Source organism: Polypterus senegalus, chromosome 3 (assembly GCF_016835505.1).
Source record: "Polypterus senegalus isolate Bchr_013 chromosome 3, ASM1683550v1, whole genome shotgun sequence".
NCBI classification, from domain to species: Eukaryota; Metazoa; Chordata; class Cladistia; order Polypteriformes; family Polypteridae; genus Polypterus; species Polypterus senegalus.
In genome coordinates, this window is record NC_053156.1 from 53,542,047 (window position 1) to 53,569,094 (window position 27,048).

The 27,048-nt window shown below is 36.9% G+C and overlaps 1 protein-coding gene across 6 annotated transcripts in view; it reads right to left on the reverse strand.

Annotated features, from left to right (window-relative positions):
- The window catches only part of camta2 (calmodulin binding transcription activator 2), a 274,044-nt gene that overhangs the window by 199,719 nt on the left and 47,277 nt on the right, over positions 1 to 27,048 (reverse strand). The window contains exon 1 of one of the 6 annotated variants that reach the window (XM_039747204.1): positions 20,816 to 20,909. The exons of the other annotated variants lie outside the window; for them this stretch is intronic. The gene's annotated coding sequence lies outside the window, so the exon portion shown is untranslated. Of the gene's footprint in view, positions 1 to 20,815; positions 20,910 to 27,048 lie in introns of those variants that run through there. 6 annotated transcript variants of the gene reach the window in all.

The window sequence follows — 27,048 nt, forward strand, 5'->3', positions numbered from 1 at the left end:
GCATACATGATACAAACATCTGAAAGACTTGCAACATGTATACAGGAATATCGCAATGCCATTAGAATGAAAGATCTACAGTCTCTGATTTACATGCATACAAGTTCCACTGGACAAAAGTTTAACTGAGACACTGCAAAAGTAAAATTCAGGGCCCATACTAAGTGCCAGAGAGCTGGCAAGCTATATATTGCCCCTGATTCCTGTATGTCTAATCATTTCTTCTGATGATGACACCTGGCAGGTTGTCAAAAAGTAAAGAATAAAAAAAAACTATTTTAAGATACGTTTTCTCTTTTTGTGGATCTCTAGCTACAAATATGTAAACCGAATCACAGACCTTCGCTTCCATATATATATACAGTATATGTGTATGAAAGTGTGTATGTATATTTATTTAATTATTTACTTACTTACTTAGCTATTTATTTATAGAGCTTCTGTAAAAAAGCCTAATTTTCCCCTGGGGACAGATAAAAGATAAAAAGAAATCATGAAAAAAAGCATGCTTTGTTTGAGCGGTGTTTACAAATGCAACTTTACAGCTCACATGAAAATACAGAAACTTTACTGTTTTGGGGTGCTAGCCACTCAATATCTATTAGACAAATAAATGATCATAAAATAAATACTTTGCCATATTTTAGGCAGTAAATTGTTGAGGATGAAAGTATGAGGTATACCTTGAGAAGGGCATCCGCACACAATGCATGACTCTCTCTTACTTTCAGGAAACATTTCATGCCTTTGCCATGACTTGTATGAATAATGCTTTTCCATCACATTTAACACTCTGAGGATTTCAGACATTGTTTTTAGTTACATTTGAAGACAAAGAAGCCAATATAGAAGAAGCACACTAGCCCAACTGCTGCTACTAATCCCCAACAGCTTGGGTGTGCATCGATCACAAAAGGTTTTAAAAAAATAAAAAAATAAAAAAATAATCTTAACACAATTACTAACTTACTCTTACTCAGCTCACAATGCTTACTTCCTTAAATATCACTTTTCAAAGCAGCCTCCCCTGGCAAGTATGACAGCACTTAGCCTCTTCATGTAGTGTTTAACAAGGCTAGAGAACACTTGTGGAGGGATCTTAGACAACTCTTCCATGCAGAACAATACCAACTCATGAAGATTCTTGGGTTTTCTCTTGTGAAATGCTCACTTCAATTAAGACCACAGATTTTCAATTGGGTTCTAATTTTGAGATACTGAGAGGGACATTGCAAAACCTTGATTCTGTTTTTCTACAACTAATTCTTTGTTGATATAGATGTGTGCTTCGAAACACTGTCTTGTTGCAAGACGCAACCATGGCCCAGTTTCAGCCTTTTCGCAGATGGAACCAATTTTTCAGCTAAAATGTTCTGGGATTTAGTGGGATTCATAATGCCTTAACAAGAACCCCGGACCACAGGCAGCAAAACAGTCCCAAAGCATCAAAAAGCTACCTCCACGGGTATGAGGTGCCCTGCTTTGTATGCAGTTTCCTTTTTTTTTTTTAAACACTAAACATGGGTATAGGGTGCATAGCCAAACAGCTCAATTTTAGTCTCAGCTGACCACACCGCACAACTTCAGTTGTATCACCAACGTTGCTTGGCAGAGTTGAGACCTTGGGATTTGTGTCTTGGACTCAACAGGTTTCTTTCATGCCACTCATCCATAAAGTTTCTGATCATGGAGATGACTTTGAAACAGTGAATTCTAAAGATTCAGCTAAACTTTGTAGTTGTGAAACTATGATGTTTGGGCTTGTCTTTGCGTCTCTTAGCATCCTCTTCTTTGTGCTTAGGGGCAATATGCGGATGTAACACTTTCAAGGCAAACTTCTTTATTATGGCCCTGATTGTGCTTACCGGTAATGTCGATTGACTACCTGTTTTTTTGTAGCCATTCTCCAATCGTTGCATGCATTTTCTATATTATATTAATGTTTTTGTTCACTTTTTTGAGGGGTGCCAATATTTCTGAAGTTGACTGTATGTATGTTACAGCATCACGAAAAAATGACCACACAGCTTTTCATGAAACAAGAAAATATCGTTAAACTTTGAATATAGTATAAATGACAGGACTTTTGCATGCTATCTAGAGAGGAGGAAATCTGGCTATTCTTACATATACATAACTGGCAATTAAGGGTATTTTCATATGCAAGTTCCTGCATTACATTGGAGCCCTGGCCAGGTCTCCTGCTGCATGTCTGAACTCGATTAAACAGCAGCAGTTCTTACAGGAGACAGACAGAAAGAAAACTACTGCTGTGACTCATATTTAGCCCAAAATAGAAAAGAACACATTTCAAACCACTAGACCTTGACCAGGCTAGCAATCAAAACTGTGCTCCTGGAGCTGTAAGACAGTAATGCTAGCTCCTAGCCACTTCTAAAATATCTGTACAATATAACCTGTTTAAAACTAAATGTATTCCTATTAGGTTAGCTTGGTTATTACCACCTGAATGCCCTCTAAGCATGTGCTGAATTTCTATTGTGGTGACTGGTGGTCAAAGGAAATCATACAGGATGGATGTAACAACAAATTATAGTAGCAAATGAAAGTGGTACTGATGATCCGATCATTTAGCTGCTGATCAAGATATGAATTGGCTGATTTTCACTCCAAATGTAACGAATCATTAATTGGTAAATCAACCGATTTCAAAAAAGAATATTTTCAGCACCTGCTTTTCTAAGCTTTATAGTAATTTAGTTGTAGTTCTCATTTACACAATTGAGCAGCATTACGGTAGTTAAGGAATCGCATGTGTCACTTTAATGCTGAACTTCCTGTAAACACTGTGCCTTCACTCAGACTGATAACTAACAAATGAGTACTCTATTGGTACCAAAGTACTGGTAAACTGACTTTAACAGAAGCATCAATGGTATACCACAAAGCATTTAAATTAATTTAATTAATGAGACCTTCCAAAATTAATTAATGTATCTTTACACACCGCAGGTGGAGAACCCTGGAGTACTCATTTGGACAAGCAAGGCCAAGACTCCATTACGTGCCTTAGTACAGCATACGTTCATCTATATTGAAGCGGGGCTATCTATATTTGAGAAGGTCAGCAGCCTTACATTTTATTGATTCATCATTATTGGTGACCTTACACTGGCATAAAAAAATTTCAAAATCGGTCCCCAGATAGCTCAGATATCTGAAAATGCCTGGAAGACTCAAACTTTGCTTGCCAACTCCTATAAGTGTACTGTGGAATCCATTCTGGCTGGTTACATAACATCCTGATATAGGATCTCACAATTCCAGAACTGCAAAGTACTACAGAAGGTGGTTGAGTCATCTCAGAGTACCATTCAGGTTATATATACACTGTTAAGACCTCACCTATACTGGGCAGTCACTATTGTCATTCCTCCATTTTGGCAAACAGTACAGGGTCATTAGCTTTCACATCACTAGATTTAGGAATCAGGTAAAAAGTAGTGTTGGCAGGTATACCGTTTCATACCGAAAACTGCTTTTTATTTTTGTTATGATATGGATTTTTCTTATACCGCAACACTGATTTAAATAGCCTAAACAATGTTCGGTACGTGGCGCAACGGGAAACTGTTTGATGGGGGACCTTTTTCACTGCTACACCACTAAAAACGCATGCAACGGAGTACATGTGTTACTGGAGGTATTGAGAGGTGAAAATGGACAGAGAACATTCCGAAATTGAAGCTGTAGCAGACGATATAGTTGAACACGATGACACACAAGAACTTTTCCCGAAAAAAGGAACCCTGTCTGTTGTCTGGAGATACTTTGGTTTTAAAAGGTCAGATGTGGACCAAACAACTATTTACTGCAAACACTGTCAAGCTAAAGTTGTCTTTGGAGGCGGCAACACGAGCAACTTGCTGCACCACCTTAGCCGCAAACATGCTTTGGAGTACCATGAATGCATGGAACTAAGATTGGCACCCTCCATGTCCTCAGGTGAAACTAAAAAAGCTAGAGGACACTCAAATCAGACGTCACTTGTTGACACGTTTGCTAGACGTACTGCCTACAACAAAAAAAGCAACCAGCGGATCGAGATAATCAATGCCATTACAATCCATATAGCTAACATGTCAGTGGACAGAGATTGTTAACATTAACAGAAAGTGTAGTTGGTTTACAAAAATATTTACTATTTATTCCTTTTCTAAGAGATGTTCAGTGCAATACAACTTTTGAGTAGCACCTCTGAATATTTTACTAAGTCTAAACGCCTTTTTGGATTGTTGAAAATATGTTGTCAAAATTATAGTTTAAGTTGTTTGCAAAATTTGTTCAATAAAAAGGTTCTATATTTTGACTGCAACTGTCAATCAATGTGATTCCTTCTCTTCATTAGTGCCACCCCCTTGAAAACTATGACTTTACAGGACCATGCAAACCTGTATTAATACTTGTGTGAACATTAAAATGTTTTTTTGCACAATGTACAATTCTCATGACAGTGTAATAGGTTATTCTTAGCTAGTCTTCTGCAGTAATTGCAGTGGAAAATGTGGTTAACATCCACTCATGCATGGAAAAAAAAATACCATTGAATACCGTGAAACCGGTATAATTTTGAAAAAAAAAAAAACGTGATATAGAATTTTGGTCATACCGCCCAGCACTAGTAAAAAGGCTACTGAACAGTTACTAATACTGACTACTGCACAAGTGTACCATGTGTTTGTTTCTTATATAGATTTTCTGATGCAGTATTTAATGAATGATGTATTTACTGTCTGTTGTTGGTACTGTACATCTGTCACTATTCTGCTAGCTTTCGAAGCAGCTAAGGCCCCTTCATCAGGCAAGGTGTAACAAATGTATCGCCGTAAGGGGGTGGTATCGTTGTTTTCATTTGTTTTCATTACATTCTTTATTTGCTACTTGATTACCAGTTTGCTTTGTTTTTGTCTCTGTTTGTGAGTGTGTATGGGTCAGGTCAAGGCTGGGTGTGTCCCTGGAATTTCCATCATAAAAATAAATAAATCACCGTCTTCTTAAATGGTGTGAATCTTAGCAGCACCAGACCACTAAACTATTCATTTCTCCTTGTTGCTGATTGACTGCTGCCCTGTGACGCATCTCCAGCTGAGTGTTCTCGTGTTTTCCGTTTTGTTCTTTTTAATCCTTAAACCGCAGCAATTGACTATAATATTTCCCAGTGCCATTTCCCAGCATGTAGGAACTGAATATATCTGGCAACGTACATTCATTGAATGCCACAACTGGCTATTGTCAGTTCCCAGTGCAATTTACCAGCACATCGGACATGATCAGTCAGTCTCTACAGTATACGGGTTTACCTTTACATTCTTTTTTTTATGAAATGTATTAAGCTGAGCTTGAAATGAAATTAAAGAGTTTTGGGGGCATATTTAGGGTTTAAACTATAAAAATAGGCATTTTTTAACCACATCCATAAGTCATGGTTTTCTACAATTTGCGGGTGCTCTATGAACATAACCCCCACAAATTTTGGGGGTGTACTGTATATATATATATATATATATATATATATATATATATATATATATATATATATATATATATATATATATATACTTTAATGCATTTCATCATGAAAGTGATCAAGTATAAATCTAAGTATTCTAAATGTGCAGAGAGCTGGAATATCATAAATTAAATGTGTTCTGTGTGTGGCGATTGCGGCTGTCAGTTCAGGAGGAAGCCCCAGAAACGCACAGCGATTAACAATTGGGTTGGTTTTAAGATGATGTTTAGGATGATCTACTTTAATGATAAAATAAAATATGACATTAAAGCCAAAATTTCCACTTTAATCACAAAAAAGACCTTTTCACTGTGCCCTTATTTTTTTTCTCTGTGGCTCAAATACACTGTCATACATTCTGAAAAGAAAAAAAAAAAAAAAATGGATGGCACAGAATATAAAAGTACCACAAATGCATTTGTATGTTGGCATTTTGCTTCACCACATCGAACCATTCATCAAACATCAAAGCAGGCACATTGATCCTTTAGGATTCCTGAACTGGCTTTCTGTCACACATAGATATTAAACAGAGACTCTGACGTCACATCCCAACTTAATTACACTGCACATGTCACGTTAATTTCTGAGAATGTGCTCAGAGGACGCGTCAAATGAATACTGGGAACATGTGGCAGCCATGACGCGTGTGCATACGCATTCACGTTCTAAACATGAAGAATAAACCAGCTCTATAGATTAGTTATAATTCAGCAAAATAATTTAAAATAAGCTAACTCATTGTTGACCTCCCAAAGAGGTGCTTACCAGTGATATTTTCATAATGAAAACAAGAACTAGTACTAAAAACATTGTTTTTCGTTTTACAGGAATGAGAACTGAAATTAAGGCAAACTGAGAAACAAGCTAAATAAAAATAAAAATTAGTGTTATGTGAACGAACTAAAACGAGAACGAAAACGGAGTAAAAACAAAAAAAACAGCAATAGCATTTTTACTCAATCCGGTTCAGTCGTGCAGAGGAGTTGTTTGTAGGTCGCCCTGAGCCTTCAATTACATTGCGCTGTTCACTATGCAGTAATCTTGTAACTTGGGCTTACTATAGTCACATGGCACAACTTCCGTAAAGGACCGTTGTTTGTTTGTTGAGCACATTTGGCTCATTGGGTTGAACCAGTAAGCACTTGTGGTTGACGATGGCGAGTTTTGCACAGATGTTCACAGGTAAGAAAGTGAGAAAGTAACATGTGGAAATACTTTAATTACAGCACAGATGATAATAAATGCAAATATAGCGTGCAAGAAGAAGAAAAGAGCCTCAGAGTTTCAGTGCAGGACAAGCTGGATCAGCACTTAGTGGAAGTCCAGCACTTCTCTGGCACCACCACTGCACTTCAGGGACATGTGGTCAGGGGCCATCAAAAAAACTAATAATGATAACATAAAACAAATTAGTTCACTGGTCTGTGCTATAGATTTTTCTTCTGCATGATTCCAATAATTCTGATAATTTTTATAGTCAAAATTGCTGAATTGGCGCATTTCCTGTTCAAATATAGGGGAGAAATGCGAGATGCGGCACCGACGAGCCTCATCTCACCTCGGACTGTGCTCTCCCTCACACACTGGGTTGATGCATGCAATTGGAGTGTGCCTGTTGCTGTCTCTCTGTATGTCGCCAATATAATATTTGCAGACACATTTATTATACACCCTGACTTTCCAAAGTCTGGCTAATATTTTAATGACTGTGTGTGGCACATCTAGTCTTCCTTGATCGACCATAAAACCACAGTGAAAAGGCACAAGGTGAGTTAGACAGTTTTTTGTTCCGACTGACTGCCATAATGGAAGATCAAGACTTTTAAAACGAAAGGAAAATAGGGAGGACTTTTACAAGAAAGTGACAGAGATTTTCATGGAGAAGGATAGGCGCATGAACTTCATTTACAAATAAAGGTAAGACCATAAACGGTTTACAATTTGATAAAAAATCTGATCAGACTAAGAAAAAAACAATCCAATATTTAAAAAATAACTTTTGAATTTAAATAAAATATTCTTTTGTTTTTCTTGTTATCCTTTTATTGAACAGTCTGTATTAAAACTGATTAAAGTATCAGAATTAAAAGCTTTTAAAAACAACAAAATATTTCATTTTTTGTACACCACTCTATACTTTCATTTATATTGAATGACAATGAATTGTGGAATTGCAACAGCAAATTTAGAACACATGGAGGGTGCTCTCGCTGCTGCGTTCTTTCTCAGCCAAATATGTATCTTACTGACGTGTGTGTAAAGAATGCTGATGAGATTTAATACAAACAGTATTCAATGTGCATGCTGCCAGTTGAATAGTGAATAAGCTACTCTTTTGGGTTCATATACTGTATTTGTAAATCTGACTCTGAAGGAGTCAGTGCTTCACCAGTTTCAGTACTGGCACCAGTGGCCGAGCACCTTGTCTGTACACCTGCATTACAGGCGTTTGTCGAGCAAATAATTTCACTGTGTGACTATCTGTGCAACAGACATTGTTAAAACATTAACAAATCTCTCGAAATGCGCGCTTGTTAAAAGCTTAACTGTAACGTGCTTGCACAGGCAGGTTTCTTGTGTTGAAACATTTGATCTTGCTGATTGTACTCATTAGCCCACTTAATCTGTTTGATCATTGATAGTCAAGCTGTGTTTAACACCATTATGAACTGTGAGTGTATATTGTTGACTGAAACATAACTTGCATTGAAGTATGTGTAGGCCTGCATTTGTGGTCTTGCAACAGAAAAAAAAAAAAACTAAAATTGTACTATTATTATTAAGACCAGAACCAAATAAAATAAAAACAAAAATTTTAAACAGAGAGCTAAATAAAATTACAACTTTTTGAATGCACTGAAAACTAAAACGAAATCAAAAAAATAATCTTATAAAATAAAAACTAAAATATCACTGGTGCCTACCCAAAAACCATTTCGCACACAGCAATGTAATCCACTGGTACTCGTGATTTGAGTAGATATGGTGTCTCATTGGAGGTTTGACTTGTAAAATGTAACTTCCTTATTCCTAGTCTCCTGTAATCTCATGTATAACCACACATGAAAAAATCTCACTGAAACATATTATTAAAGATATGTATTAAAATAATGCTGGTTGTCAACAACGTTGAGGGGCTAAGCATTTCTATCTAACACCAATTTGACTAACAAAATATTCTAGAGGTCCTTTAGTAATCTCATTTTCCTCAGTACTCATCAGTTTAACACATGCCAGATAACCTCCTTTCAGAGATTATAATTTTAAATTAAAATGTAAAAGAGTAGGTCACTTACAAAGTCTATGACTAAAGCAACAGAGTTTACTGCTACGAGGATTCAGTTTCTGTTTTTGGTCTTCCTTATGATGCAGAATGAAAAACTGCTAATATCTTCCAATACAACTGTAACTAGTACAATACATAAATGAAGTTTAAAACATGCAAAAAAAATTCCAAGGAACATGAATGGCTGAAACAATTGAATAATTCTTATTAATCTAAGACTGTTTACCTTTTTCCAAGATAATGTGTCCAGCTCTTTTGATGCTTTGACTTCAGCCCGCAGAGCTTCACTCACTATCAAGTATATGCCAATGCAGAACTGGTTTGTATTGTGCTTAACAAGGGGGGAGGGGGACAGAACAGTTGCTAACTCATTACAAGAATGGATAATAAACCATTCAGTCCTGTGAGTGTCCTGTTACTGATCTGATCAGCTAGTGTTTCTATTAGCTGCAAATGTGAGTTGGCATCCAATCAATATTACATGAACCCCTGCCTCACACTTTGTCAGCACCCTAAACCCTAGCAACAGTTTTCTCTCTCTCTCACTCTCTCTCTCTCTGTGCACTGACTATCTAGTGACTTGATCACACGGGCAGAAGAACACATCATTCTTTTCTTAAATGTACTGCTTTGTGCCAATATATCATGCATGAGTGTGTGCAGCCTGTGTGTTCAAGATGTGGCATGGAGTGGGTTTGGAGGTTATACAATGTCAGTATGAAGTACAGCATTAAGCAACAATGAAAGGTGTTCTAACTTCAAAAGATGAGCAATTCTTTGTTTATTTCACTAACATTAGACCATGAAATTGGCCACATAATAAAAATGGAACATTAAACTGTACAGGTGTTCTTGGCAGTAACTAAGAATTGGTGGAGGTAAGGGTTGGGTGGGAGTAGGATAGGTTCATGATGTGCCTTTGTAAAACAGAATTTACTAATAGGACACATTTAAATAATTTGTACATTTTAAAGATACTCTCAAACAAAAGAAATGCAATAATATGATCAGATATTAAATTTCATGCAGTACTGCATAATTTGTATTATCTATCCTACACCATGGGGGAAGTTTTAACATGGGCAGTAACAAGTGAAGTTTAATACATTATTATTGATATAAAATAAGCAATACTAGCAAAGTTTAAGTATGATTTAACAATTTCAGAAAGCAAACTGCTTTAAGTGAGGTTACATTTATCAATGTTAATAGCTACTCCTGCCTGACTTGTTGTTCAAACTCAAAGATTCTAGCCAGAACCAATGTCAAACTATTACTACTGTGTAAGTAAAACAAAACAGACAATCAAATTTTACAATTTAATAAGTACATTTTTTTGCAAAAGTAGAACAGAGGTGTGATTTTTATCAGAAGGAGAAGTGGGTTTTATCAGAGGTAGCACTGAGTTTTGTCTGAGGGATGAAGAGGCCCTAAAGACACCATAAGAAAGACGTTAGAGAACAATTACGTGGGGATAACAGATTGAAAGAGCAGAAAGAGATAAGTGACGTGAAGAGATCAGGTTCAAAATGAATTATTGCCAAAGGCAGTTTAGGTTATTTTTGATTCTTTTGTGATTTTTTTCCATCAGTATGTACAGTAAATTGACTTTTTCGGAATGTGCTTATTATTGATACTCTGCTCTGTGCAATACCACAAATTATAAAAAAATGACACTTTTTGAAGTGAAAAATAACAGAAAACAGTGTTAAACAAAATATGTGGTGCACTGCAGTATTTTACATTTTACAAGGTTTATCTAGAGTGGCCAACATGAAAACAGAGACTTTCCTGCATATGTACTTCCTCTCACAGATTGCTCACTTTTTACAGCAATTTCCCAACCACCTGTGCATCACAACAAAGCATAAAACAAAGACAACTGCTTTTTTATGAGCTTCTCTAGTATACAAGTGAGTCGACAGATCGAGTTCATCTATATATATAATATGCATATCCATTTAATTCAGTGCAAGTCAGCTGTTATTTAAATTTACTAAACAAATGAAAGTACATAAAAGCAGTTTCAAACACATACAGTAATGTATAAACAGATTAATATACCCCAGAAGCATCCCAGAAACCCTTACATTTCTTGTGACAGTAAACTTGTACTACTTCTTCTGTACATCAGTTTCAATAGCCTTCACAAATATGATAAAGCTAAGCTGGGTGATATGGCAAAAAAATAAAACCTTAAAACCTGGATGCAAATAGATGAACATACACAGGCCTGGTTCGTAACAGATATAAAATCCTGCAGTACTTCTTTATATTCCCTGCTTTGTGCCCCAATAAATGCAAGTTATCGCCAATATACTAATAACCCAATTGTGCTTCACTCATTCAGAATATGGAAAAAATGTAGAAAGCATTTTAAGATGGAGAATCTTTTATCTGTGTCACCTCTGCATGAGAACCACCTTTTTCAACCCTTGCAAACATATGCAGTTTTTAATATCTGGAAAACATTTGGAATTAAATTGCTTAGAGATATTTATATAGACAACATCTTTGCATCCTATGAACAATTGCATTCCAAATTTAATTTTCCAGCAACACATTTCTTTCACTATCTTCAAATTAGAAACTATGTTAAACAGAGCCTACCTGATTTTCCCCATCTCCCACCTTCCTCTATGCTGGAAAAAATATTGCTCAGTTTTAAGGACTCAGACAGCATTTCTACAATATATAAAATTATTTTACTCTCCCTCCCTTTCAAAGATCCAGGAGGACAACGGGAAAAGGATCTCTCATTCAAAATATTACACTACTTCAAAATATTACAAAAGTAGTGGAAGGTAGCAATGCAGAGAATTCATTCGAGCCCCATATGCGCAAAGCATACAATTATTCATCTCAAAATTATATATCGAGCATATCTGTCTCACTTAAAATTGTCCAAAATGTTTCCAGGGCAAAAGCCAATCTGCAAATGCTGCAATCAAGTCCCAGCCTCACTGGGTCACATGTCACATGGGCCTGCACCAAATTAACATCATTCTGGACAAAAATTTGTAAGTGCCTTTCAGACAGCCTTGGTGTCACAATCCCTCCTAATCCATTAAGAGCTGTGTTTGGTGTACTTCCAGATGGGCTTAAAGTGGTGAAGGACAAACAAACTGTGATTGCCTTCACTACACTATTGGCACACAGACTTATATTACTAAACTGGAAGAATCCTAACTCTCCTCTTTTAAGTCAGTGGGTAACTGATGTTTTATATTATTTGAAACTGAAAAAAATCAAATTCTCAGAGGATCTGTGCAGAACTTTTTTAAAACCTGGCAGGATCTAATCAATAATATTTTAGAATAAGCTCTTAAAGCACTGAGGAAGTAGATTCTCTTCCCATTTCTTTGTCTTCTCCATTTATCTTTATCCGCCTATTAAACTCATCAATTTATTTTAGTTTCATTCCGTTGGCCATGCTCCATGGGGTGGGGGTTGATTTGTTTTCAATCCTATTTTTTGTAAAAATTGATCTATTTGTATGGAATGATTACAATAAAATCAATCAAATTAAAAAAAATAAATAAAAAAAATAAAACCTTTAATTTTTTTTTAAACTTGAGGAAGATTTACAGTTTATTTAGAAATTTAAAGAAATTGCTTTCAACCATACTTGAAACCTGTGTAATATGGCAAAAAAAATAATAAAACCCTAATTTATTTCAATAATTCGTCAAAGAAATCACGTTCAACTATTCTTGAGGGGGAGAAAAAAACAAAATAAGTTCTTCCACATTTTGCAAACTCTAAGCACAACTTTCTTTCCTAGATGTTCAAAAGTATATACAGTGGAACCTCGGATCACGATTGTCTCGGTACACATACAACTCGGTTTACGACCAAAAAGTTCGCCAAACTTTTGCCTCAGTTCACGAACACACACTTGGCAAATGAACAAGCCAGTTTCCCTTTAGGTTTGTACATGTTCAGTCTCTCCCTGTGCATTGAGCGAGCAAGAGAGAGAGAGCGCGAGACACACACACAGGCCCACGAGAGAGGCGCGCAAGACAGAGGCACACACAGACAGGCGGTGCTCCAGGCTCGTGAAAGAGACACGCACACACGAAAGAGAGAGCGAGCGAGCAAGCAAGAGAGGGAAGGCTAGACGCATAAGGTAGAAAAGGCTTGTTTTTGTTTTCAGTTCTGTTTACAGCGATCGGTTCATAGCGTGCATTGTGGCAATATTACTTTTCTTGGTGGTTTACTAAATTACAGATTTTTCAAATGTTCATTTGCCTGTGCTTAAAACTCACTTAAAAAAAAGTGTTTTTAGCACTATAGTGCGAACTATTGCAGTGTTAGTTTTCTCTGCTGTTCAAGGTTTTCTCAGTGTTATTCAATGTTTTTACATTTAGTTTACTATTACGCTGTGCATTGTATGGTATAATTAACTATATTAACTATATTACATACAATCCTATGGTGGAAATTGCTTCGGTTCACAACCAAATCAGTTTACGACCAGAGTTTGGAACGAATTATGGTCGTGAACCGAGGTTCCACTGTATATTTTTTTATTGTTAATGAGAAAAAGTACAAAATATTTAAAGTTTCTTCAGTGCAGTATTTTAATTAACATTTTTTTGTAACTTATTTTGACATTTTCAGCTTTCAATCTTCTTCCCCAGAGTGGAACTTCACCCTAAACTCTACAGTTAATAAAACATAAACAGAACTCCTATTCAATGGCTTTTACCTCTATTATTAAAGTGAACAATATTGTGCCTTTTTCAGTAAAAAAAAAATATAAAATATAAATCTAAAATATATAAATACTAATACAGTACAATCCCTCTTAACTGGCCTCGCATTAACCGGCCTGTGAAATAAAATAATTTTTTTTTTTTTAATCCCGAGTTCTTCTTTATATTATATGTATGCACTTCCTTCTTTCCTGGAAGGTGAGAGGGCTCCTACGCTGATTTCCATTTACATATTCCTTTATGAATTTTCCAGGGTGCCTTCTTCTTTTTACCATCGGGCTTCGCAACAGGGGAGTTGCCCTACCTGCAGGTGCAGCTGCCTTCCACTCTGGTCCGATAGCCCTCCAATCCCTGGCTACGTCGGGCTCCATCCGGACCAAGACTTGGGTTCTTTCCCCTGCGGCCAGGGCGCTCACGCTGGGGCTAAACCAGCCCAAAGCCTCCACGACTACCACTGCCTTTCAACGGCCAGTCGTCTTCAATACCGGTTACTCCAGCTCTGTGATTGATCAGCTGGAGTGACCGCTTTCTTCAACTCCACCGAGTGTCGGCCAAACACTCATCTGCCTTTGCTCCATCGAATCTGTTCTCTCTCTCTCGCTCACTCTCCTGCACCGGCTTTCCTCTATCTGCTTCCTTCTCTATTAATCTCCCGTTCTTTCCTGTTCTCCCCTAGCTGCCATGAACTTCTTTTTATCATGGGGACGTAGATCAGATGTAGCAATTAGCAGTTCCTGGGAACAATTACAGATGCGGACGACTCCTCACCTATGCACTTAAGCTAGGATCGCCTGCATCACGAATTTCCTGGGAACCGATCGGCCACACATACTCGCTAAGCCGTCAGTACATGATTATTTATTGAAAAAGTGGCCTTTTTGACTTGTGCTGTGAACCTGCTACACCACACTGTCCAGTCGTTGTACGAAAAAAAAAAAAAAACCTGTGTGTGAAATCGTGGATGAAGCCTTATTGATATGGCTTCTTCAGGAACATCGAAGACATACCTTAGAAATATTTTTCTACATGAAAATAGGTATGCGTCGGATTAACCAGCCAAAACGGCAACCGGCCATGGGTCCAGTTCTGAGGTGACCAGTTAAGAAGGATTGTACTGTAGTAGCAACAGATCTAAAATACTGGTATATACATCAAGTAGTTGGCCAACTATCATTTATGTAAACATGTAAATTGGCATTCATAAATGTTACAATACTATGCAGGCCTTGAATTTTAATGTATGGCAGACATGTGAATTCCTTCAGTGTAATGACAAATATATAGGGGGTTTATAATCTGGTTTCAAATACAGTACATAACATATAAACCACTAAACATACTCCAGAAGCAACTCAGAAAATCTTATTTTCCTTGTGACTATAAACTTGTACTAGACATCCAACCCTGTCCATATCAGTCCCCGTCCCATTCCGCAACACGGACAGCAGTGGTTCTCAAATACAGTCCTCATAGCCTCATGTGTCTAAAATATACAGTGCATCCAGAAAGTATTCACAGCGCATCACTTTTTCCACATTTTGTTATGTTACAGCCTTATTCCAAAATGGATTAAATTCATTTTTTTCCTCAGAATTCTAAACACAACATCCAGTAATGACAATGTGAAAAAAGTTTACTTGAGATTATTTGCAAATTTATTAAAAATAAGAAAACTGAGAAATCACATGTACATAAGTATTCACAGCCTTTGCTCAATACTTTGTCAATGCACCTTTGGCAGCAATTACAGCCTCAAGTCTTTTTGAATAAGATGTTACAAGCTTGGCACACCTATCCTTGGCCAGTTTTGCCCATTCCTCTTTGCAGCACCTCTCAATCTCCATCAGGTTGGATGGGAAGCGTCGGTGCACAGCCATTTTAAGATCTCTCCAGAGATGTTCAATCGGATTCAAGTCTGGGCTCTGGCTGGGCCACTCAAGGACATGTACAGATTTGTCCTGAAGCCACTCCTTTGATATCTTGGCTGTGTGCTTAGGGTCGTTGTCCTGCTGAAAGATGAACCGTCACCCCAGTCTGAGGTCAAGAGCGCTCTGGAGCAGGTTTTCATTCAGGAAGTCTCTGTACATTGCTGCAGTCATATTTCCCTTTATCCTGGTTAGTCTCTCGGTTCCTGCCGCTCAAAAACATCCCCACAGCATGATGCTGCCACCACCATGCTTCACTGTAGGGATGGTATTGGCCTGGTAATGAGGGGTGCCTGGTTTCCTCCAAACGTGACCCCTGGCTTTCACATCAAAGAGTTCAATCTTTGTCTCATCAGACCAGATAATTTTGTTTCTCATGGTCTGAGAGTCCTTCAGGTGCCTTTTGGCAAACTCCAGGCGGGCTGCCATGTGCCTTTTACTAAGGAGTGGCTTCCATCTGGCCACTCTACCACTCTACCATACAGGCCTGATTGGTGGATTTCTGCAGAGGTGGTTGTCCTTCTGGAAGGTTCTCCTCTCTCCACAGAGGACCTCTGGGGCTCTGAGAGAGTGACCATCAGGTTCTTGGTCACCTCCCTGACTAAGGCCCTACCCTATCATTCTTTTACAGTACAATACAATGCAAATGGCACATACATCTTGGAGGAATGATTCACCAAAGTGACTTAACTATTTTATTCAGTTTGTATTAGATTGTCAAATAAAAACTAAGATATGTTTAAAAACCTATGAAGTAATTTGGAAGAATGTATTATTAACAGTGTAGCTGATCTGAAAGTTTAAAAAAATAATATTATTTAAGACAAGGGAAATACTTCTAAACAGCATGCATTAAATATTTTTGATTACTTTATTCTTTTTCCAGCACCATGAATAAAGTGACTAAGATACGTGACCATTCATAGTATCCTTTCAAAAATGATCATACCCTCACAGTGCACCCTTTATAAAGAAGACTTTATTTCTCTCATCTTTAATAAAGCTTACCAAAGGTTTTTATACTGGCAGTAATATGCCTTGGGTCTATTCCCTGTTTCAAATGATAATTATTGTTTTATTAACATTATGTTTGCTTCCACTTTTCTCTTTTTGTAATATTCATGTGTGAAATATGCTTGAATGAAAACAAAACCCTGTTTCTTATTCTATGGCTGTTGTTATTTATCTATTAATGGCTCTGCTGTTATTACGATAACCACCCTCTTGGGACCTACCATGGAAACAATATAAAAAGTTTAGGAACACCTGCCATAATGAAAGAGTATTACTTGAAGCTCTGACATCATATCTATTTCAAAACATAACCAAAAAATTTCAGAACTATGGCATGCTCATTAGCCTGCTCATCTTATCTTCTTCTCCCCTCCTCTCTCCTTCTGCCTTTTTATGTAAAAACAGTCTTCTTAAAGAATTCTGATAAGGCCACACTTTGCATCTCCATTTTCAACTCTTGTCATCAATAGCATGTTTCACATATACAGATTCCTTAACATAAAAAGATAACAACCACTACCAAGGAAAATGTTTGGAAAACAGGTTCCCATGGATACAGCTGAAGCCCTACACCGCAATTTCATATGGATCAACAAGATTGGTGAGTTAGGTATGTGTCAACCTAAGAGATGAAAGCTATTAAATGTTTGATTTACTTTCATTTCAAATTGTTCATATGATGTATAAATTAAAAAAAAATATTGTGGATGCAATCTATGATTTTCAGTGAGAGAAGGTTGTGAAAGCTAAAGTAACTGCAACACTATACGGTATTTATGTAGATGCTTCACTGACCTTAAAAAGATGTACAATGTCGAATAGAGGAAATACACTAATTGGTAAGGGATTTTTGTAAACAGTAAAGGTTCATTGATCTGAATAAACGTCAGAACAAGATACCATCTACAAGTATAATATGGACAATTCAATTCAAACACATATAGAAATGGTAAAACTCAGTGTTTTAAGACATGACACAGAGTTTTAAGTTTTGAGCAGTTACATGTGCTTAACAAGGCCAAAAATGGGAGTCAGGATACAAAGGTTTAAAAAATGTATGACAATAAAACTATATTCTATTCAGTCTTCTGTTGATACTGTATATCAGGGCTATTCAATTACAAATTCAGTTGGGTCAGATTTTCAAACCAAGAAATTTAGCTGGGCCAGACATTTTCCACAGTCAGTAAACAGTAGGTAATGACATATTTTTAACCAACATAAATGAATGTATTGAAAAACAAGTAATGCTTCCCTTTTAAATTTGGTCACTTCTGACACAGGCACATTAAAAAGTGCATAAAAAACAATGAAAAAGCTATAACTAAACAGAATCTGAGGTAGCAGCCATTCCTTTTTCCAGTTTTGAAATAAAAAATGTAAACATTTCTGTTTCAGATAAACATATCTGAGCTAGGCAAATCTCAAAGTGCATAAAATCAATAAAGTGCCATTATTAGCAATAGCATTTGTTTCCCTTTTCAACTAAAATAAATATTTTGGTCATGTATGATCCAGGTGCAACACAAAGTACATTGAACAAAATAAAACAAGAACTATCAATGCTATTAAAGACATCAGCACACAAACCTATAACAAGTGATAACAGTAACTAACACACATGAATACAACATCTACTGCACACCGTGGGAACATAGGCTCATTTTAAATAATCGTATGTGTGATGAGGCATGACTTTGTTACACATCCCACATTATGTTGATATTGTGAGATGTCAAGCTACTCAATGGACTGTCAGGGGATAGGGTTCTTGGGGGAAAGCACTCCGTGAGGGCTCATGGCAGCTCCCTAGCAAATGGAAAAATAGCAGGAAGAGGCAGAAAATCAGAAAGCTACCTTTTTTTTGTTTGTTATTGGAGATGCCCCTGAGACCCAGACAAGGAGCAATAGGGCATCATTAAAATGACAATTGGTCATATAAAAGATTCCCCCAAATAAGTGGATTCTGAGTGTCATATTCAACAGGTCATCACAGTATCATAGACTACTACCACCACTTCTTGACACTCAACAACACGATATATTGTACTAAATAATAACAACAATAATAACAATAATAATAATTCTTTACATTTCCGGAGCGCTTTTCTTACTACTCAAAGTGCTCTTCACACTTGGAGGCCCTGGGACACAAAACCATGATCTCCTTACTGCAAGACAGCAGTGCTACTCCTGTGCCTCCTGCATGGATTGCAGATTGAATGGTGTTAGGCTATGTGGAGTTTTGCATTTATGACTTGTACTACTGTACTAATTTATGTAGAAATTTCTGAATGCTCGTGAACTGTATTTTTCTTGTTTTTTCTCTACATTTCTGGCAGGACTAGGCCAATCAGAGGTTGATTCTGGGCCACATGCTAACTGCACATGCTTTACTAAATCTTTTAACTGCATCTAAAATTTACAAAATGAACTCCAAGTGCACCCACAAATAGGACGAAGTAGCAATCCTTAAAACACACCCCCATCCTGAAGCCAAGCATATATTTTGCCAATTTTCCCTACTCACACAGTTTTTAAAATGCAAATGGTTGTTCCTTTTAAAGAACATGTGCAGATGCATTACTGGTAAATATGCCTAGTTCCTTTGAAAATAAGGTCCACAGTGTTAAGGGTTCCCTACAATACTGCCAGGCAATGCACATTCATGCGACGTGCATGCATCTGGTTCACATTTTTAACACAAAATGAACCAATTTCAGCATCATGAGTTAACCAATTAACCACTTATAGTATAAATTAAAGACAATTAGCTGATTGTGAATATTGATTGGGGAATAGAGGTATCTGTAGTGGGAATATCATCTTAAACCTACAAAAAAAGGTTTTCGACTCCCTGCACAAATAAATTATTTTTATAGAAAAGTTTGCTGATTTTAGTGTACTGGGCCACTAATCGCAAATCAGTTTATTAATGTCGTTTATGTTTCTAAATTAATACTCAAGGGTGATTCTCTGCAGAATGCTGACCAGCCACTGGTCAGTGTTTTGAGTAATACAGCTTCCAGCTGCATGACTGTTTCAATTCCAAAATTATCATAGAGTAATATTTGAATAAAATTTTACCTCAATAATTTCTGTTATTTTTCATAGGGCATAAACTTCAGTCTAGTATTAACTCTTGCAAGTCTTCACTGACCCTTCATTTGATACTGTTTATCAAAGAATTGTTAGGACTGTATGCAGATAGGGATGACTGCTGAAAGTTCCCAAAAGAACCTTTTTCTCATGACACAAAGTATCTTTGAAGATAATTTCAAATGTTGACTGTTTTCAAGGAAATGCCATGATAGAATAGAAAAATTATAAGTACCAAAATTAAAAGTTTAGCTAAAAATATAACAGATCCATAGTGTTAGACATTAATATCATTAAGAATGGGCTTGAGAAGTAGCTATCTACCAGCCATAGGAAAATCATTACATCAACAAACTAGTCAAGGAAGGTTGTTCTAACATGACAACATATACATCTATAATTCATTCAACATTACCATAATGTGTTTCCTTAACTACAGTGTGATATCACAGACAGCAGGAAGCACATTACATAAATCATAAAATTAAGAGGTCACAGAGATGATGTTCAAGTGGTATAGGCACTATAAAAGTCTGTCATAGATGCGTTAGGAATTGACTGATGGAGGTAATGTACAAGCCTATTAAATTTTGCTAAAAAAATATATATATATGGATTTAAAAAATCAAAGGTGAAAATCATAAAATGTACCTGTCAGTGTGTGGTTTAAAATACTGAAAGCAAAGATGAATATAAATTATAAATAAAATATATCATATCATCCATTTCAAAAACCAAAGATTATGTCACAGCACTGGATAAATGTATTATTTGTATTTATTGATTTATTTATTTAACAGTCAGGCATGCCAAACAGTAACCAATTTTACCCTCTTTTGGCAAAGCCAGTGAAACAAATGTCAAATACACTATTCAGCATTTTGGTTTGTAGAGTTCAAAGGCACAATGAAGCATTTGAAAAGTCAGGATACACATCAAAGTGACGCGTCAATGCAGGTGTACTAGAATACTCTATACAAAGTATACCAACCCCCCATTTATTTAAAAAAATACAACAGCTGGACAATTCTAATAATCAAGAAAGAGCTACATATGCAGAAACATAGAGATTCATATAGTAGAGAATGTCTTAATAACACACACGCAAGCCAAACACTGCTATGCAGAAACGATCCTCGGCTGCCTTTGCTATGCAGCTCACACACTAACAGAGAATATACACTTCAAACCATGCAGAGTTACCTTGGTAGAATATCAAGAAAAGGGCAGCCAGACTTACTTCTGAGTACAGACCAATCGAATAAAAAGGCACATACTGTAAACCTCAACTGAAGATTACATAAACAAAATAGTGGACAAAAAGAAACAGCCTTTCAGTTCTCTAAATCTGTCCGTGCTCTCCTTCTCTTCTTCTTTCAAAAGCCAGTTGCCTGGAAACCAGAACAGCCTGAATCTTGCTCAAGTCTGTCTCCCACGTTTTTTTTTTTTAAATAACAAGCAAAGCAAGCTTAAAGAGAGAGAGAGAGAGATGGAGACTGAGAAAGAGACTTGCCAGAAAGATGGGGTAAAACCAAATGACAACACTAAATGTGAACAAAGTACAAGTAATCTTTCAATAGTAGGCATCACCAAGGAAACCAGTTATGCTCCCAGATCAATGGTGGATGCGAAGACTCTAAATTTCTGTTATGTTGATATAATGATTTGCAGAAACTAATCATTGACAAGAGCAGTACTAATATTTACAAACATTATAAAAAGTGCCCAATTATCTTAAATATTTCATGACTGCTGCTTCAAAAAATTCACTTTAAAAATTTCTGTCCACCTGCATCAGCTGTAATTTTATTTTTTCTAAATTGCATTTTCAATATACTGTTCAAGGAGGGGGAATAAACTGTTTTAATGAAACATTAAAATGAAGAACCTCAGATGTCATCATTCTAAACTCCCACATTTTTCATATTCTTATTAAAGCATCTTCCCCAAACTGTAAATCTGGCATTATATAGTATAGTATACAGTATACTGTGATTTCTGCATAACACACAGAATACATAGGGAAAGAATTCTAATTAAAAGGCTCAAAAAAGCTTTTTTGTTCCTCACAGTCTGAATCAACAGCAGCTTAATTCAAGGTGCTCATTTTATCATAGATTATAAGCCTGAAGAACACTTCCATTTTGGCCATTGTGTTAATTGTGATAATATTTTTTAATCACTGCTCACAGCTAATAACCTTCAAGAATGGGGAAGTAGACTGGATGGAAAAGGGAAAGTTTCAAAGGAAATAGCTTCCTGTTCTATAACTTTGGACAGTAAAGCCATCATTGTACCAACCCTAAAGACAGTAAATGAATTCCCATTACTCTCTTTTCTAAATCAGTGTCTTTTTTCTTTAATGTCACCTAAATTTTGGGAATGAGAGCGAGATCAATAGCATAAAAGAGCTTCAAAGTTTGCTCCTCAAATATCATAATTAAATGAATATTATAAAGCACCAAACCCAATATTCTCAGTACTGATTTCACTAAAAATCTACAAATTCACATCATTCAGATTCAGATCTATGGATCTACAAATTCACAATGCAGTTTCTTTGTTTTCACTTATTACTTGTCTTGTATTTGCACTGACTCCATCCTTTGCTTGAAGACATGAAGGTTAGTATTTGATGACGTTTCCCTAGATACCCGATTTCTCGTTGACCATGAATGTCAACTCAAAATAGCCCTGTAACTCTCCATATTCCAAAGGAACACCCTTTTCTTCCACCAACTAAAATGCTCAGATTCATCAACTATATGAATACAAGAATTCTAGCACCATCACCAATTATGTCATCACTTGATTTGGATCTGATGCTTTACTTCTCTTGATTGTTTTGTTCAGTGCATTTAAATTAACATTTCTATATACTGCCATTCATTTCCCAGAATAGTTAATAAACTAATGTGTTCCATAGCAGACATATCACATATTTTAAAAGGTATAAAGATTTTATTTGGAATAAAGGAACTAACTGAGAAAATGAAAGAACATTTTAATTGTCCTGAAAGATACATTTTGCTTTTCTAATGTGCCATAACTGCATTAGATATGCCCTGCCTATAAGATGGAATCTGTTGTCTAATACACAGAAAGAACACCTAATCCCATCAATCTTCCTAGGATCCCAACCTAAACGTACAAATGGTTGTTTCTCAATTAGTTGAAGGCAGAAAATCCTGAATGAATATAAATACTTAGACATTATCCTAGATAATAATCTTAATTGGAACATAAATACAAAAAACAACTCTAAATGTAACCAGCAATTCTTTCGTCTCCATAATCTTAAATTGTTTAAAGTGGACAAGTGTCCTTTTATTACAGTGTGATCCAGCCTGTCATCACTTTCAGCTTCATTGCCTGGTTTAACACTCTTATAAACCAATATCTGAAAAAGCCATAGCAGAATACCAAACATGTAGTTAAAAGTTATTGGGGTTGACATTGATGATTTGGTAAGTTTGTGCCAGATGTTGAAAAACCTTGAAATTGTCTCAACTAATGACAGACACTTAGGACATGCAGAGGATAACAATAAAAAAAACACCCAAATTGCTCCATATATTGCTTTTCTTCCAGTGTGATACATATTTTAATAAGGAGTATCGGAGTTTAGAGGTTTCATATGTATCAAGTAAACAAATACGCACCACCAAACTGATACAAGTTGTTAATAGATGAGCTGTTTTTTAAAAGATGTAAATATTTAAAAATTTCTATGTAAGTTTTAACTGGTCTTGTCTCTGTATGTTATTGTTACTGGATGCAGCCGAGAACCCTTACACTAACACTGATGAAGAGCGGATTCCTTTTTCCAGACACTGCACCAACCTTTTACAGAAGCTCTGGGTTTTCTTATGTTTTTGAATTTATTTTACTAGTTACTTAGATTTGATTAATTTTAGTATTTGATATGATTTGTCTTCTGGCATGTCACTGAGAGTAGTCAGTACAGTTATGTAATACTAGCAAAATACCCGCGCTTCGCAGCGGTGAAGTACTGCCTTAAAATTTTTATTAAGAAGAAAATTAAACCTTTTTAAACTGAGGGAAAATATACCAATAATTATTTGTTAAGTATCTCTTTGTATACCACAGTGTGAGTTCGGCCCTCCGGTTGTAATATGACCAAGCCTTGCGCTGAGCTTACTCTTGAGCATGCAACGTACAGTTGGCCATGTGAACAGTAATCTTGTTTCAAATCTCACAGCTTGGATTGCTGCTGTCGGTTTGAGTTTCATGGTTTGTTTCAATTACGACAGTATTTGCAGGACTTGTGTTGAAGAGACATTCGGCATCTGTCAAGCGTTGTAAGTATACAACCGGTTTCATCGATAATTTCACATCCAGCTTTTAAGAGTTTAAACATTCATAAACATCAAAGTGTCCACTACTGAAATTGTCACCTGTGAATCTAAGATGTTTAAGAGGCATTGGCGGTTGTCGAAAGGTGTAAAATATTTGGCCATTTCGGTACACTTGAAAGCGACAACCGAACAATTCAGCGGGAGCCATCAACTCACATGCAGATCCATAGGTGAAGGGCTTAAGCATTTCACTCTTCTAGTGCTCCTGTGTAGTATAATTATCTCCTGTACCGTCATCAGTCCACACCTTGAACCTGTCCCAGTCATTCAATACATAAGACACAATGTTCCTCCAGATATCAAGAGTGAGCCTGTTATGGCTGTGCAATATGTAACAAAGAGAATGGAAAAGGTAGGTGGTATCTCCAGGCATGGAAACCACTCGGTAAGTGACAGTTCTTTGATCGATGGTGATCACATCGATAGACATGTTAATGGGGGTACGGTTGGAATGATAAAGGAAATGGGTACCTGAACAATGTAAAGTAAGTCTAAAATACCTACACAATAACTATAATCGTAATAAATGAACAATAAAACAGCGGAGAAGCCGTGGATTATATTAAAAGGCTGTAGTTATCAGCAGGGAGACGTGAATCCCGTGGTGTAGCAAGGAAGGGAATGTAGAGACTGGAGCGACGGACGGCTTTATATAGGCAGGCAGCCAGCAAGCAACGTGGGAGGTGTTGGGATGGGGGACCCAATTCCGCCTCACATGGTGACCGAGCTGCAGGCTATGGACCTATATATGTATGTAAGTAGGATTCAGTTAGCGTTGGGAACCCGCGTACCAAATTTCTTGAAGATGGGCCCATAAGTAACAAAGACCGTTGAAAAGTTCAATATGGAGGCCGACAGTGGCATCATACCACCGAAATAAGTACCAAATTTCAGCCTTCTACCTACACGTGAAGTTGGAGAATTAGTGACATTGGAAACTTCAATATGGCGGCCGACAGTGGCATCATACGACTGAAATAAGTACATACATCGGTTCTGGTTAGTGCAGGGAAGCCACCTACCAAATGTCGTGAAGATGGGGCCATAAATAAGAAAGTTCAACATGGCAAACATTGTCAACCGTAATGACCGTTACGCGTAGAATTTTTAAATGAAACCTGCTTAACTTTTGTAAGTAAGCTGTAAGGAATGAGCCTGCCAAATTTCAGCCTTCTACCTACACGGGAAGTTGGAGAATTAGTGACGTTGGAAAGTTCAATATGGTGGCTGACAGTGGCATCATACCACTGAAATAAGTACGTACATTGGTTTCGGTTAGCGCAGGGAAGCCGCCTACCAAATTTCGTGAAGATGGGGCCATAAATAAGAAAGTTCAACATTGGACGTTGTCGACCGGTATCGACTGTTATGACCGTTACGTGTAGAATTTCTAAATGAATCCTGCTTAACTTTTGTAAGTAAGCTGTAAGGAATAAGCCTGTCAAATTTCAGCCTTCTACCTACACGGGAAGTTGGAGAATTAGTGATGAGTCAGTGAGTGAGTGAGTCAGTGAGGGCTTTGCCTTTTATTAGTATAGATACCAGTGCTGAAAAAGTACCGAAAAGCCTAATTTTTAAGACGTTATGGCGATTTCGGAACTAGAAGTAAACAATAGTTTTGATAAATCTTGGGCTCAGCTCTTCGTTCTTCCACTCTGCGATGAGCTGTAGACATCACTGAGGGAAACTCCTCCCCTCGTACCTTTTAAAACACTAGAGCAATGTTTCTTAAACTATGGCTGGTGAAGGTCTGTGATAGGTCGCAATGTGATTGTGTAGTAAAATTACAAAAGTTCATCCAAGTGTGAATTCAGTGCAGATTTGTTTGCCTGCCGCTATTTATCGTGCTTTTTATTACAGCGGTACTCTCTACTACTGTTTCACAACCTATTAAACATTCAATCAGAGAAGACTAACAGCAAAGACGGGCTCTGAGGCTAAGGATGTGCACTGGTATCCTGAAGGTTACCGGTTTGAATCCCCGTCATTGCCAAAAGAGATCCTACTCTGCTGGGCCCTTGAGCAAGGCCCTTAACCTTCAATTGCTCCGGGGCACTGTACAATGGCTGAACCTGCACACTGACCCCAAGGGGTATGTGAAAACTAACAAATTCCTAATACGAGAAAGTGTATAAGGCGAAATAAAGAACAAAAAAATAAAAAAAGACACGCTTAAGGAAAGGATAGAGAAGGTTAATGATAGATGAGTCAGTGAGGCAAAGAGACGTGAAAATCAGATTGTAAATAACTCACCTGACAGTCTCAATCAAACTTAATCAACATTAACTTCATCTGTTTAGTAAGGAGGAACTCATTTCACAGCAAAATGAATTAACAAGTCACTTAATGAAGTGGATGCGTGTAGAATGCAGTGGAGCTCACAATACAGGACAGAGCCAAGAAAGCACTGTGCCATAAAGGGAAAATTTAGACACACGCATGCACACATTTACTCATGTATATAAGTTTTACAAATGCGGTTTTGTACAAGATGTACAGAGAACGTGGTAGATGGCTTATATTCAATCCTCTCATGAATAAACAGAGCTAGGCACATTTTTTATTGAGTATTGTTTTAACATTTTCAGTGTTTTCATTTAATGACAAGACGATAAGTCTCAGGTTCTAAACACTGATAATTTCATATGTAAAAATCACATTACTATAACATAGGGGCCATTCTCTGTAGCTCCTTAAAGAATTTATTTCATTTTCTGTGCTGTGGCTACTTAAAGAATTTCTTTCTTTTTACATGTTTTGAATGCACTATCAGAGTCCTGTATGTGCTGATAATTTTGAAAACACATAAAGCACATGGGAATCTGATTTTCATTGGGCTCTATATTTTTCACTAGACAGTCCCTTCAATACGTTTGCTGCCAATGGGTGCCTGCACAGTACAGGTGACATTCTATGTCATGCAGTCTTCACAGCAGGTTCAGGGATCCTTTAGTAAACTTAACCTAACATTCAGCAACTTCTTTCATCTTACCTCTCTGTCCAGATGCTCATGATAATTTGTGTGTGTGTTATATCACAAACAATAATCCAGCCACAGGGGATGCACAAACCAGTGTGCTTCGTGCTGATCCCA